General features: G+C 40.4%; 1 protein-coding gene and 1 pseudogene across 3 annotated transcripts in view; both read left to right on the forward strand.

Annotated features, from left to right (window-relative positions):
* The window catches only part of TGFBR3 (transforming growth factor beta receptor 3), a 207,080-nt gene that overhangs the window by 103,177 nt on the left and 88,729 nt on the right, over positions 1–15,174 (forward strand). The window lies entirely within an intron of this gene.
* LOC131504386 (large ribosomal subunit protein uL22-like) lies at positions 7,538–8,031 on the forward strand (annotated as a pseudogene).

The raw sequence follows: 15,174 nt of genomic DNA on the forward strand, positions 1-15,174 counted from the left end.
AGATGCTATGCCAATAAAACAGTTAAAATGTGACAGGTGCTTTGAACAGTGCTTGGGCTGTAATCTCACAATGAGTGTTAGCTGCTATCGTTATTAACTAATAAGATCTATTCTCCACACAGCAGCCTCAGTCATCCTTTCAAGTCCAAGTCACAAAAGTCACCAGCTGAGCTTCCTGCAGTGACTTCTCATTACATTTAGGATAAAATCCCTGGCACAGTGGTCACCCTTCGCCCAGCTTCTCACCAATCTTATGGCACTGCAGTTGTTGGGCCTGATGTCCTCCAGAGGCACAGAGCACACTCCTGCCTCCAGTCCTCTGCCTGGAGCGCTTCTTCCTTTCATCCAGTCCCTGCCCTGCTGGTAGCTCTGCAGAGAGGCCTTCATTGACCATCCCATTCATTCATTCATTCATTCATTCATTCATTTATAATTTTTAAAATGTTTATTAAAAATTTTTTTAACGTTTATTTATTTTTGAGAGAGAGAGAGACAGACAGACAGACAGACAGACAGTGTGAGTGGGGGAGGGGCACAGAGGGAGACACAGAATCTGAAGCAGGCTCCAGGCTCCGAGCTGTCAGCACAGAGCCTGACGTAGGGCTGGAACTCAGGAACCATGAGATCATGACCTCAGCTGAAATCAGACATTCAGCTGACTGAGCCACCCAGGCACCCCAATGTTTATTTATATTTGAGAGAGCAAGCTGAGGAGGAGCAAAGGAGGGAGACAGAGGATCCAAAGTGGGCTCTGTGCTGACAGCAGAGAGCCCAATGGACCTCCTCCTTTAAAATAGCCATACTCACCCCTACTGTCTCCAAACCGTGTTTTACTTTTTAAAAATAACTCCTATCATCTGGGGCGTCTGGGTGGCTCAGTCAGTTGAGTGTTCAACTTTGGTCAGGGTCATGATCTCACGGTCCGTGAGTTCAAACCTTGTATCAGGCTCTGTGCTGACAGCTTGGAGCCTGGAGCCTGGAGCCTGCTTCGGATTCCGTGTCTCCCTCTCTTTCTGACCCTCCCCCACCTATGCTCTCTCTCATTTTTTTTAAATAAATAAACTTAAAAAAAAAACAAAAACAAAAAAATTCCTATCATCTGATAAAATATGACCTGATATTTATATTTAAATGTGTTTGTTGTCTGTCCCTTCTACAAGAATATCCATGAGATGTTTTATTTTGTGCACTGAGATCACCAGTAATTAGAACATACCCAGCATATAGTGAACACTCAATAAAGATATGTGAAATAAATGCTTGAGTGAATGTGCAGAAGTTGATTGTAACAGTCGAGTTTTATTAAATAGACTGTTAGAAATTTTTATTTCCAAAATTTTATTTTGGAAATAATTATGTTTTCTGAGCAATCTGATTATTGATATTAGTATGTTTGGTTTAGTCATGAAGTAGTGTTTCCTTAAAAAAAAAATTTTTTTTAATGTTTATTTTTGAGAGAGAGATGGAACGTGATCAGGGGAAGGGCAGAGAGAGAGGGAGACACAGAATCTGAAGTAAGCTCCAGTCTCTGAGCTGTCAGCACAGAGCCCAATGCAGGGCTCAAACCCACAAATCGTGAGGTCATGACCTGAGCCAAAGTCACCCTGAGCCTTAACTACTGAGCCACCCAGCTGCCCCAAGTAGTGTTTCCTAATTCAGGTTTCAAGGTGTAGTGAATTGTGAGTGCTAATAGAGAACTTGGCCCTCCATTTATCAAGATATTTTTTGTTTAAACTTGAGCAAATCTATAGAACCATGTGAGTCTCAGTTTCTTTATTTGTCAATAAAAAGAGACTGGGAAGATTGAGATTCAGTATTTCTTTCAGTGCAATCTTTTGAGTTTCTTTTCTTTCTTCTTCTTTTTTTTTTTAGTCTACATTAAGAGTTATGGTTATATTTTTAAATATAGTTAGTTAATTCAGGTCTCCAAATTGAAAAACAGCAAAACTTGCATTTAATACAAAACATCAATTGAAATGTAGATAAAAGTGTTTCTTGGATTGTTAAACTAGAAAATGTTTTTAAGGAAACCCTTAGCATCCAGTGGGAGCCACTTAATAGCTGAAATGTAAACTATGTGTATCTCATATCTTCATGTGTATGTGTGTTTTAAGAAAACCTGGATTAAGTAGGGTTTACAGATCTGGGACAAATCTAGCCTCCAAATACTTGGGAAATGCTTTTGAGTTTGACTGCTTAGATCTTACTGCCTTGTACAATAGAAATTTCATGATTTTCCAAACAGTTTTGCTGTTTTATCAGGACAGGGTACACACAAAGAATTTCCCACTCTTTTATTTATTTGAAATACCGAAGATTAGAAGAACTAATCATTTCAGTTTGCCCGAGCAAAGTCCCTTCCTCATGTAATTAGACCCAGGCAGCTGGACAGTCATCAGCAGCAGCCTTCGTAGACTGTGCACCAGTGCAAAGCATTGTGGGAGTGAGGAGAGCAGGAGCTCGTGGAGCTTGTGCTTGGATGTGTACACCAGGACAGAGAACAACACCTGTAAACAGAAAGGACAGAGACATTGAAACATATTATTGCTCTAAACACATATGATAAAAACTTAGCCAAACAGGCTTAATCAAGGACAGCTGGGCTGAGATAAACACAGAAGTGCTAAGGAATCAGGCATGTTGGAAGGATGTGGGGCTGGGGCTGGAGGAGGCTTGTTGCTGGAGTAATTGGAGCCAGGTGTGTTAGCCTGGCAATGGTTTTTGGAGGTGAGAATTTGGAGAGGTTTGAAATAGGGATGTGGTTTGGCTGAGAGCTAGAGGGAGAATTTTCCATGACTAGGGGAGGAGGCTGGTAAATAAAATGGAGCCAGTTGAGGAGTATGAAATACGTTGAAGAAAGCAAGTACCTTGGCAGCTGTGAAAGCTTGTGCTTGATAGCCTTGCCCGTTGGTGTTTATGGTGGAGAATGGGCGTTCAACCATGTACTCAGGTCTTCAAAGTTGGATGAATTGGTATAATCTTTAACACTGGGAGGGGCAATTTAGATAGACCTCTAAAGACAAATGTTTGTCCCCAAACCTCCCAGCCACAGATTGGGGAAAATCTCTAGCTCTCCCTCATAACCTGGTGACTTCAGCTGCCTTGGAAGGAGTTCATGGTTTTAGCACTTCCCAAGTGTGCCTATTTCTCTAGAGTCATATTCCAGATGGAAAGGCAGGTGACTGAGTTTCTGTTCATACATTTGAGGTTGATTTGGAGTAGATGAGGTGTTGGGGTTAGGTGTGGAATGAATGTGGTATTCTCAGGACCATGCATTCTTTGTTGGATTCTGAAGTCCCCAGAATTGCAGTGAAATTTGGAGAGTAAGAGTTGGGTCTGCCCAAGTTAGCCTTGCCTGAACAGGAAGATGGTGAAGAAACCTGTGAATTTGTGCTGTCCAAGCTCTGTCTCTTGGGCCTGGTCTTTAAGGAGACCCAAATCCCAAAGGTTGAGGGGAAGGCTGGGAAATGGCAAAAGAAATGTTCTTTATTTGGAAGCCAGGTGGCTTAGGATCAAGTATGCAGATGTCATTGGTTTCTCATCCTACTTCAAAATCCAAGTACCTACAGGCAGGAGGTAATAGTAGCACACTGATCAGGGCCAAAATCAAACACTGGTAAGCTGCTTCTTCAGAGGATTATGAAAACTGGCATTTTGGTCCGTCTTCTCAACACCCTTGCAAAGGACTTGTTGTTAGCTCTAGTTTACAGGCATGGAAATTGAGGCTGAGAGGCTAAATACTCTACTCTAGGTCCGGAGTTTGGAAGTAGTTGGCAGAGCCCAAGCTTGTATCTGCAGCACATAATTCCTATAGATGGGGTCAATGTGCAGTGAGTATCTTTGGGCAAGGTGGGTTTTCCCAAGGTTTAGACATTTATTCAATCATTGAATCAGTATTTATTAAGCGCCTGTTATTGTCAGGCACACTACCAGGCATTGGTGGCCCTGACACTCCTAATCTTGAGAATTTGCCAAAGGTAGCAAAGATATAGCAGATAGTGAATTCTTCCCCTGATCTTGCTCCCATTGAGATGATCTCAGTCATTTTGCTTTCCTTAACCGTGAGCTTAAATATTGCTCCTGGTGTTGTTTGTTGACTCAGTCATATTGGAAAGGTGGGTCTTTGAACTACAATGAAATAGCCATCTGGTAAGTATTACATGTAAATAGCTGGGTTGTCATCTATAGGTTAAGAGCTTAGAAAGAGGGGCAGGTTGGGACATCCTGTTACTAACGATAGTTCTTTTCTATACAAACAACTCTCTCTACTGGATTATCTGTGCCAAAATATTACCAAATAGCTTGGAAACAGGTTAGTGTTTTGCCCTTTAGGGATAAAAAGACCATGGAGTTGAATTTGGAAAGGAATCTTGGAAAATGTTTCAATAAAAATATATCATTCACATGCCCAAAAATTCAGCACTCCAGGGCTCCTGCTGGCAGAATCAGGTGAACTTTGAAATATATTATGACTTGATCTTGGATTCTTGCATATCTCAAGTAGGCTGAAAGTTATTTTTGTTTTATTGGCAATGACCTTTTATTAGAAATACCTAGCAGATATGCTTTAGATAGAAGCCAGTGGGCTTTCTGGTAATTTTCTATATATACAACTGCCTTCTTTCCCTTTCAATTTTATATACAAACATAAATGGAGAGATTTCTCAGCATCATGTTTTGGAAGCTACCCCATATGTTGGTTCATTTTTCCTTTGTCTTTCATACATTGATTCATTTATTCATTCTAAAAACGTATGAGTGTTTACCAGGTGCAGGCATTGTTCTGGGACTAGAGATACAGTGGTAAGTAAGGCAGAATTTCAGCCTTCATAGTGCTTATGTTGTTTTGAACATAGGGTACCCATTTAGGAGACAGGGAGGGGTGGTTGTTAGGGTGGTTAGGAAAGGCTTCTTTGAGGAGGTGCACTTGAACAGAGACTTGAATGATGAAAAGGAGTCATGCAAGGTCCAAGGGAAGAATAGGCCAGATGAAGGACCTGCTGATGTCAAAGCCCTAAGCTTGGAAGCAGCTTGTTGGAGGTAAGTACGAAGGCTGGGGTGGCTGGAGTAGAGTGAGCAAGGAGGAAAGCAATAGGAGATGGGATGGGTTAGTTAAGGGACAGATCATGTGGTGCTTTGCAGGGGGCAAAGTTGTTTCTTGGCGTTTCTTATGTTTCTGTGTTCTTATCCACTAGTTAAAGGCTGGCTCTAAATTCGGAAGACTTGGGGAGCCCTTCTTTTCCAATAGTAGAGAGTTGGTTCTGTAAAGAAAGACGTAGATAGTAAGATAGTAGTTAGTAAGATAAGTAGAAGCTAGATTACTGGAATGGTTATTTGAGTTCTAGTCTCCATGATGCCATAACCAGCGTGGAACTTGGGCTTACCATTACCTCTTCAGGTTTCAGTTTCCTTATCTACAACAAATATTTGAAGTAGAATATCTCTAACGTCTCTTCTATCACTAAAAATCAGTGGCTTTATTATACACAAATTTGATTTTGTGTTTTTTCCTCTGGCTTCTTTTTTTTTTTTTTTTTTTTTTTAATTTTATTTTTGGGACAGAGAGAGACAGAGCATGAACGGGGGAGGGGCAGAGAGAGAGGGAGACACAGAATCGGAAACAGGCTCCAGGCTCCGAGCCATCAGCCCAGACCCTGATGCGGGGCTCGAACTCACGGACCGCGAGATCGTGACCTGGCTGAAGTCGGACGCTTAACCGACTGCGCCACCCAGGCGCCCCTCCTCTGGCTTCTTTCAGAATTTTATCGGCTCTGTTTGCAGTAACCAAGTCCAGTGGTTGTAATTTCACCCTTTTCCCTATTCTTTTGCTTCTGAACAGACAGTAAAGTATTTGGGGGAAAAATGGCAGGAAGAAGTAAAACAAGTGGACTAAAAATGAGAGAACTTCATAACTTTGCACCTTGGATCCAGAGCTGGCCAGTGTGCCTAACAGTGACCATTTAGCACATTGCCCATTGACCGAAAAGAATTCCCAGTCACCAAATGAGTCAGTTGTAATGACTGAGACTTGTTCCCAGCCTAAGGATTTATGGTTAACTAAGAGCAGCCATTGTCTTTATTAAGGAGGATTATCCCAACAAAATTATGTTTTTAGAACCTGACGGTGTAATCATGTTGTTTGCATTGACTCTTCTAAACTCATGTTTTTTTTTTTATTTATCGGAAGTTCTGTATTTCAATAGTAACTAGAAAAATCTGCCAGTCTTCCTGCAATTTGGTCTAAATCATGAAGCTCTCTCATTGAAAAGTATGTCTAGAAGAAATTAGCAAAATCAAATAAATTAACTTGTCTCATTATCTTGTCAACACTACCTATTTTGAAAGACCACTATAAATCTTGATTTGCCCTTAGGATTAACTTTGAGTATTTCATGATTTGTTTTCTTTCTGCCAAGCATAAAGGACTACAGGGCATACACTGACCCGAAGTTAAAGTAAAAATTAAAAAAAAAAAAAAAATGTGGTGTGGGGTAGGAAAGAAATTCTCTAAGACATGTTCACACTGGTCTGAAAAGTTCAATAAATTCATTTTGGAATATTTTCAGTTTTTGAAAGAGGAAAAATCTTCTGTTTTGTTCTTTTGTATTTACTTTGGCAGATTAACCTAAACTTCTGTCAGTCTTTTCATTGAGTACACAAGCCATTTAGTGTGACCTGGCATTTCTGAACGGATGGTTCAGTCACATCAGGCCATTTTTTCTTGTCAGCTACATCTCTTCCTAGGGATCTGACATAAAGACTGTTACTGTCAGTTGCTCACATAACTAGGCTTTGTTCTAGCCTCTTCATTTATGAGGAAACTGAATCCCGAAGTAAGATTCTTCGGCAGAACTTTTCCTTACCCCCAAGTGAATGCTATGTCCAGAGTCTCACACTGGAAGGAATACAAGATTGGGAACCATCACTGTTAGTGGTCGTGTAGTAGTGAAAGTTCCTTTTCTCCATTTCTCAGCCAAGGATAATTAACTGCCTCTCCCTGACGGCAGACAAATCATTTTCTGTAAATCAGACAATCCTGTTTTCGTTCCAGAATTGCTTACCAACAGTTTACTTGATTTTTCAAAAAGTGGGAGAGATTATGACCCCAAACTGTTTCAGGTTTGTACTAGAAACTTGTTAGGTCTTGTGAAGACTTAGGAGGGCGTCTCAAGAAGACATTCCTAGGATGAAGAATGTCAGAGCTGTTTTCCTTTAGGGAAGGTAAAGTAGAGGCAGAGATAAAGGACTGTTGGACGTACTTCTTCTACGGGAGAGAACAAAGGATCGGAGATAAAGATTTTTGCATATAACTGAGCCAGAGTTACCAGGCCCTGTGAGTTGTTCCTTGTAAAAAGTGTTGAAGGCGGAGTGCGCGTGAATTCTCCCAGTAGCCACTGCTCTTCCTCTTCCAATAAGCGGCCTGAGGTGATCTCTGAAACTGGTTTGCTATTCACTTGGCCCGGAAAACCCGACAAAATCATGCAAATCAAGAGGTTCAAATCTTTGTGTTCACTTTAAGAACACATGGGAAACTGCCCAGGCCATCAAGGGTATGCATATCCAAAAAGTCACCAAGTATCTGAAAGATGTCACTTTGCAGAAGCAATGTGTGCCATTCTGATGCTACACTGGTGGAGTTGGTAGGTGTGCCCAGGCCAAACAGTGGGGCAGGACACAGGGTCGGTGGCCCAAAAAGAAGTGCTGAATTTTTACTGCACATGCTTAAAAATGCAGAGAATAATGATGAACTGAAGGGTTTAGATGTAGATTCTCTGGTCATCGAGCACATCCAGGTGAACAAAGCCCCCAAAATGCGGCGTAGAACCTACAGGGCTCAAGGTCAGATTAACCCATACGTGAGCTCTCCCTGCCACATTGAGATGATCCTTACTGAAAAAGAGCAGATTGTTCCTAAACCAGAAGAGGAGGTTGCACAGAAGAAAAAGATATCCCAGAAGAAACTGAAGAAACAAAAACTTATGGCCCGGGAGTAAATTCTGCATAAAATACATGCAAATAAAAGTAAAAACAGAAAAAAAAAAAAAAAAGTGTTGAAGGCAAGTAACTCAGAGTAGTTTCTGATTCTTTGATTGTTTTTCGGTTAAAATATACCCCAAACTCATCAAGTGTTTCTTGAAGGCTTGTGAGCTGGGAACAAACCCAGGGAATGAATTCTTTAGGCCCGAGAGACTTGGATTTGAGGAGTAAAGTTTAATTTCCTTACCTTGTGAGATACTCCTTGGTAATTCAGTAATGACACCATATAAAATTTGGAACAGGATCCAAAATGGGATTTTTTTTTTTAAACTCAATTACCAATATATATTCTTTTGGGCAAATAAGTGAAGCAAATTGAAGTGGATTTAATAAATTAATGCATTAATGTGATTAAGTGATACCTGATATGCCAGAAATAGATGTACCCTTTATTTTTCAGAAGGCAAGCCATGGTCACAGGTCAGTGAATTATATTACATGCTATTCTTTCTTTGCCTTCACTGATTAGTTAAGCTTGGCTTTCATGGCCCATTGATATCTGGCTGCAGTCTACCTTTCCAATTTTATTTCTCTATATTCTTTTCTACATTTCCTCAGCTTCATGTGAATTAAATGTTCCCCACACCTCTCCATGTTCCCTCCCCTGCTTTGATATTTCTCTTGAGGCTCTCCCTGCCCTTGTCCCCTTAATTCTTCCTGTTCTGCCCTGTTTACCCTCAGGGCCCAGTGAAGTGACCCCCTTTCTCCTCCCATATTTACATCTGTATATTATCTTTTTGCATCCTTTAAACTGTGAATTTCTTGAGAACAAATTTTGTACCTACTTTGCATTTGAAGTCCTTACAGAGTGGCATTTCCCAAAAATACATTTATGTGTTCTGTCTTCACAGTTTTTGCTGAGTTCATATACTACCTGTATTATTACCAGCATTTCTCTTTAAATTAAAAAAAAATAAAAACTGGCTTTACCCTAACATCCTCAACGTGAAACTATGTTTTTAATACCCATGAAAATGAAGACATAAACTATATATAAAAATTTATTCTTTCTTTTTTTAAAAAACTTGTTTTAATGTTTATTTATCTTTGAGAGAGAGAGAGAGAGACAGAGAGAGACAGAGTGCGAGCAGGGGAGGGGCAGAGAGAAGGAGACAGAATCCAAAGCAGGCTCCAGGCTCTGAGCTCTAAGCACAGATCCTGATGTGGGGCTCAAACCCACGGAATGTGAGATCATGTCCTGAGCCAAAGCCGGACGCCCAACTAACTGAGCCACCCAGGCACCCCCCAAAATTTCTTATTTCTTAACATTTCTTAGTTGTCGCCATGCTTTGGGAAAGATTGATTTGCCAAGTGCCTTACACATACTAGCTAGCCATTTAGTATCTGCCAAATGAAAAAATGGCTGCACAAAACATATGAAATAAGAACCTTTTCTCCCTGTTAGCTTAGTAACTTCACAGCTATTAACCTGGAGATGAAACAAGGAGAAGCCAGAAAAGACACAGCAAGACTTTAAGTGGAGCCATTCATTCCTACCTGTGAAGCAATTTGTGTTAGATATTACTAATTACTTCCTTATGTAATCCAAACTGCTGGGCCAGTGGGGCCTGTGGATAGCTGACTCCCTGCTGATTGAGTGAGCATCTTGTTTGAAACCCCAGAAACTGTGCAAGGGGACCCCCTCTCCACAATAGGTTCAGGAAGTAGCACTATACATGGAATGCATCTAGAGGAGAGGAACGTGATAAGTGTGTGCACATATCACATTGTTCTAATCAAATTTCTTAATGTTCTGTTCAAGGTAATTTGAGTTACAGATCTCTCCCTACCAATTTTTGTTTATGAATGCATTGTGTACTGCCAGTATAATTGAGTTCTGAAGATATTTTCTATAAATTCTGGCTAACAGAAATTATATATTTTCTTACCTTTTGAGGATGTTGTCAGGCTACTCAGGTGTACCACTTTGAGCTCCTTAAAATAATACATTACATTACAATACAATACAATAAAATGTTCTGTGTATTCAAGCTATAGTAACATAGTTAATAATTAACTGCAATAATGTTAATAAAACTTAAAGGCTTTTGTAAATCCCTGAAGAAATTTGTTTCTGAGTTGCTATACTTTATAGTTGCTGCTTGTATATAGTAAAGAAGTAATAAATTATAGTTCCTTATTTGCTTTTTAAACTATAGCATAGGGGTGCCTAGGTGGCTCAGTCAGTTGAGCATCCAACTCTTGCTTTTTCAGCTCAGGTCATGATCTCACAGAACTGTGATATCGAGCCCCGTGTTGGGCTCTATGCTGACAGTGGGGAGCCTGCTTGGGATTGTCTCTTTCCCTCTCTGTGCCCCTTTCCCACGTGTACATGTGATAGAGAAAGTGCAAGCAGAGGAGGGGCAGAGAGAGAAAGAGAGAATCCCAAGCAGGCTCCCAACTATCAGCACAGAGCCCAATGTGGGGCTTGAACCCACAAACTGAGATCATGACCCTAGCTGAAATCAAGAGTCAGACACTTAAACAACTGAGCCATCAAGGTACCCCAAACATTAAAAACAAACAAACAAACAAACACCAAACTATAGCATAGATTATTAAATTAGAGACCCTAGAACAGGTTGTTCTCTTATTTAGTGTTAAATGAGGTTTAGATTATTTTTTTCTTAAATTTATAGAAAGGAATTAGTCCATGTAAGGTCAATATGGCATGAAGTCTAAGGTTTTTATCAGAAAAACCTCTCGCCCTCCTTCTCCCCCCGCTCCCTCTTTCTCTGTCTTTTAAATCCAGGGTTGGGATCAACAGCTGTTCTAGCATGGGCAGGGTAACTTGATATGATGGTATACATTTTTACCCTGGTCTGCTCTCAGAGCAAATTTGAAATGGTTGTTTTGGAAAATGTGCTATGAATTTATCTCTAGACCTTCGCACCAGAGCAGTTAGTTCAGCCCAGCAAATCCCTGGCACTTGATGTGCATCTTTCATAACAGAACTCTGATGCTGTGACTTGATGCCTTGAAATCAGCACAACAAAATGGTGCTTGAAGACCAGTGTTTACTTTGATCATTTTTCAACTTCTGTGCCCCAGCCTTTTCACGGAGTACAAATTGCTTTACCAGAGTTATGGGGCTGAAGCCCACGGACTGTTTTTGTAGTCTGGTTGCTGTGGTGATTCTTAGCCTTCCATGAAACTCCATCTCCAGGGAAACAGAAACCTTTGCAGCTGTCTCAACCTTTTGGTATCGTATCTGGTAGAGGTCTTCACTGAGCTTGTTGCATGCCGGAGAGTGGTCAATAAACAAATACGTGGAAATAGGGCATCTCATTCAGGACACGTTGTATTATTTCCAAACAAGCAACTCCCTTATCCTTCTTGCAAATCATAGGGAACTTTGAAGTATCTCCAAGGCTGGCTGAAGCCAGAGTTTAGTAAGCCGTGGAGATGTTGGTCATGATAATGATATGAGTAAGAACTTAGGGAGGATGGTTGATGACATTATAGAGTTGCCAGGTGGGGAAGAAAGAGTGGTGGCAAAGGAAAAGCTTAATGGGGCTTGTGTGTGCTTGGAGAGGAGAAGTTGGTTTAGGAAGAGGGTTTGGGCTCAGTCCAAGGATGCCAGCAGTTTGGTGTTTGCAGGACTGTGAGGAAAGCTATTTTGACCTTTCGTCTCAGTGGAGGGCAATATAGACAAGACCTTCTTTCCATAGGAACCAAGAGAATGGAAAAAAAATAGCCATGATTTTAGAGGGTAGAAGTAATAGTAGCTACATTCAGAAGAGCACTTACTGTGTGCCAGTCACTGTTTTAAGTGCTTTCCACATATGGCGTGTTTAATCCTTTGACATCTGATGGAATAGGCACAGGTATTATCCCCACATTATAGTCAATGAAACTGATGCCCATGGAGTCTTAACATGTTCAAGGTCCCAGGGCTGGTAAGTGGAGAACTGAGATTCCAAATGGCTCTGAGTCACTGCTATTAACACTAGGTCAAACTGCCTGTAATTTAGAAAGGAAAGCAGAGTGACCCAAAGGATCGAGTTCCAGGGGACACTGGCCAACTTGGAAGAAAACATAGATCTTGGAAGAGATTAAATAATGCCTTAAAGTGTGTTTATTGATTGTTCATTCATTCATTCATTCATTCATTCATCATTAAATACTTATGTAGGACCTACTAAATGCCAGGTATTAGACTAGACCCTGAGGTAATAAAAGGACAAGTCCCAAACCCTCCTCTTAGATGGTTGATATATACAAAGTTGATGTAAAACAAGGCAGCAGGTGCTCTGTGCTCTAAGAGAAAGATCGTTTGGATGGAGGTCAGGAGCATTCACTGGGAAGAGCTTCCTTCTTCTGAGGGCACTGATAACCAGAAAACTTCTTAAAGGACATGCCATTTTTTTCTGTGAGGTAAATAAACTTGATCCCGTATGAAAATGAAACTGTAATTTTTTTTAATTGGAAATGGAAAGGAGATTTTATTTTTTAAATGTTTTTATTTTTGAAAAAGAACGAGCAAGAGAGAGAGAGAGATTGTGAACAGGAGAGGGGCAGAGAGAGAGGAAGACAGAGAATCTCAAGCAGGCTCTGCACTGTCAGTGCAGAGCCCAATGGGGGGCTTGAACTCCCGAACCTTCAGATCATGACCTGAGCTGAAATCAAGAGTCAGATACTTAACCAACTAAGCCACCCTGGCACCCAGAACTATAATTAAATTATGTTAATACATACCGTTACCTCTTTCTAAACAGAACTTAGAGGTCTTATTTGCTGCGTTTGCATACAGCTTGTCCTTGAGAATTTCCAAACCACAGTAGAGCAGTACGTCTACTTTATATAAAGAGCTCTGGTAGGAGTGGGTTCCAGAGTAGTGAATGGAGAGCACTCCACAAGGGAAAGGGTTTGAGAAGGCTGAGGTAATCCATTGTTATAGGAGAAACTTTCCGTGATGCCTCGGGTGATGACTGTGCAACGTTCCTAAAATCTGGTGAAGGCCTTTCTGTAGTACATAAATTCTTAACTATGGGCAAGCATATTAGTGCTTTAATTCATTAAAATTTAACTCATTTCTTTCTCATAATAACTGTAAAAGGCAGGTACTGTTATCCTGGTTTTTATATAAACAAGGTCAGACAGGTAAAGAATGGAGCTGAGGTTCAACACAGGGAGTTTGATGCAAGTGTCCATCCTGTGCTGATTTCACTTTTTGGGTTCCATAGTAAGCCATAAAGTAATCAAAAGGCAGTCTTTCAGACACTAAGATGTTCTTAGAGTAGCTTGAGGCTGATATAAGATTCCCCCTTCCCCATGAAATATCTGGTCATTAACTGTCCTAAGAGGGACAGCATCTACTTGGCACATCACCCACATTTTTTTTCTCAGTGCTTATTGGGAACCTCCCATGGTGAGTGGAAAATTAATAGGAGAAGAAACACAAATTATATAGTTTTGCTACTTGTTAGCCCAGGTTAAAAAGTTTGTTTGCTTAAGGAGGTGGTATCTGATGATGACTTTGACTTTATCAAGTTTCTCTCTTTTTTAAAAAAACTTTTTAATGTTACTTACTTTTGACCGAGAGAGACAGACAGAGACAGAGCATGAGTGGGGGAGAGGCAGTGAGAGAGGGAGACACAGAATGCAAAGTAGGCTCCAGACTCTGAGCTGTCAGTACAGAGCCCAATGCGGGGCTCGAACCCACAAACCGTGAGATCATGACCTGAGCCGAAGTCAGATACTCAACTGACTGAGCCACCCAGGCGCCCCAGATTTCTCTATTCTAAAAACAAGGATATTTTACAATATTATCCAACTGTAATGGACTGAAAATTTTGAGTTTCATCATCTTTCTTTGAGAGAATAATAAAATTTTCTATCACATTGAGTTAACCATAACTTTGTAATAAGTAAAAATTATCTAACTTCAACAGTTTTGCGTGATTGCACTGATTTCTTTTAAGGTTAGGGGGATTTAATTTAATAAATTTTGAAGAATAATGGCTTTTTCAAAGCTACTTCTAATTTTAGAGTCTGGGCCCTTAAGCAGGAGACAATAGACTTCCACACGCTCACATATATACACCAAGACAGATGTGATCAGAACCTACCACAGTAAGATTCTGAACTCTTTATAACTCTCCTCACTTCCCTGACAGATTTGCTCTATCCTAGTATCATTTTCTTTTGAAATAATTACTACTGAGAAATACTCTTGAGGACTTTACAGTATTGCTTATTAAATATATGGATTTTATTTATTTATTTGTTTGTTTGTTTGTTTGTTTATTTATTTATTTATTTAAATTTTAAAAATTATTTTAGAGAGAATCTTAAGCAGGCTCCAGACTGGGTGTGGACACGGGTCTTGATCCTATGACCCTGGGATCATAACCTAAGCTGAAATCCAGAGTCGGGGACACTCAACCAACTGAGCCACGCTGGTGCCCCTATGTGTATATGGATTTTTAAAAACAAACTTAAGCAAACTTCTTTAGGGAAGAAATGAAATAGGGAGTGGATAAAGCGATTCTGAAAGTCTCAAGCAAAGTATTCAATAATTTAATCACAGAATTCCTAGACTCTAGGGTCAGAAGGGGTCTTAGTGCTCATCCAGTCAGGCTTATACTTAGCTTGTGAATTTTGTTTCTAAAATATCTCTGACAAGTGGTCATACAGCCCATCCAAGTAGTTCTGGACATTGGGAAGAGGGGAGAAACCAGAAGATCAATCATGTTGACAGATTTTGGCTGTTTGTTACATAGAAGTTTGGATTTGATTTGTCCTGCCTGCTTGTTGCCTCTCCTGACCCTTGACATCCTCTTCCCTCCCCCACACAGCCTGGACATATCTCAGTCTTGTGTTGTGTTACAATCATCTTTTCATGTGTCTGGCTTTCCTCTGGACTGTGAGGAAATTGGTGAAAGATAGGCTGTGTCCTACTCATCTTCTTTTGTCAACATTAATAGAAATAATTGTCATGGTGCCTGGCACATCATAGGGTGCCTAACTAATGCTGTTTGAATAAATGAAAAAAAAATGCATAGGAAACACGTTCCCATTTGAAGATAGCTTAGTGTGTGACTTAGCCTTGACTGTCTTAGATGAAGGAAATCCTGAGGATTGATGGGACCTTTCAGCTCTTCTGAGATAAACTGAGTTCTTTGTATCACGTGA

The sequence above is a fragment of the Neofelis nebulosa genome, chromosome 2 (genome assembly GCF_028018385.1).
Source record: "Neofelis nebulosa isolate mNeoNeb1 chromosome 2, mNeoNeb1.pri, whole genome shotgun sequence".
Lineage (NCBI taxonomy): Eukaryota > Metazoa > Chordata > Mammalia > Carnivora > Felidae > Neofelis > Neofelis nebulosa.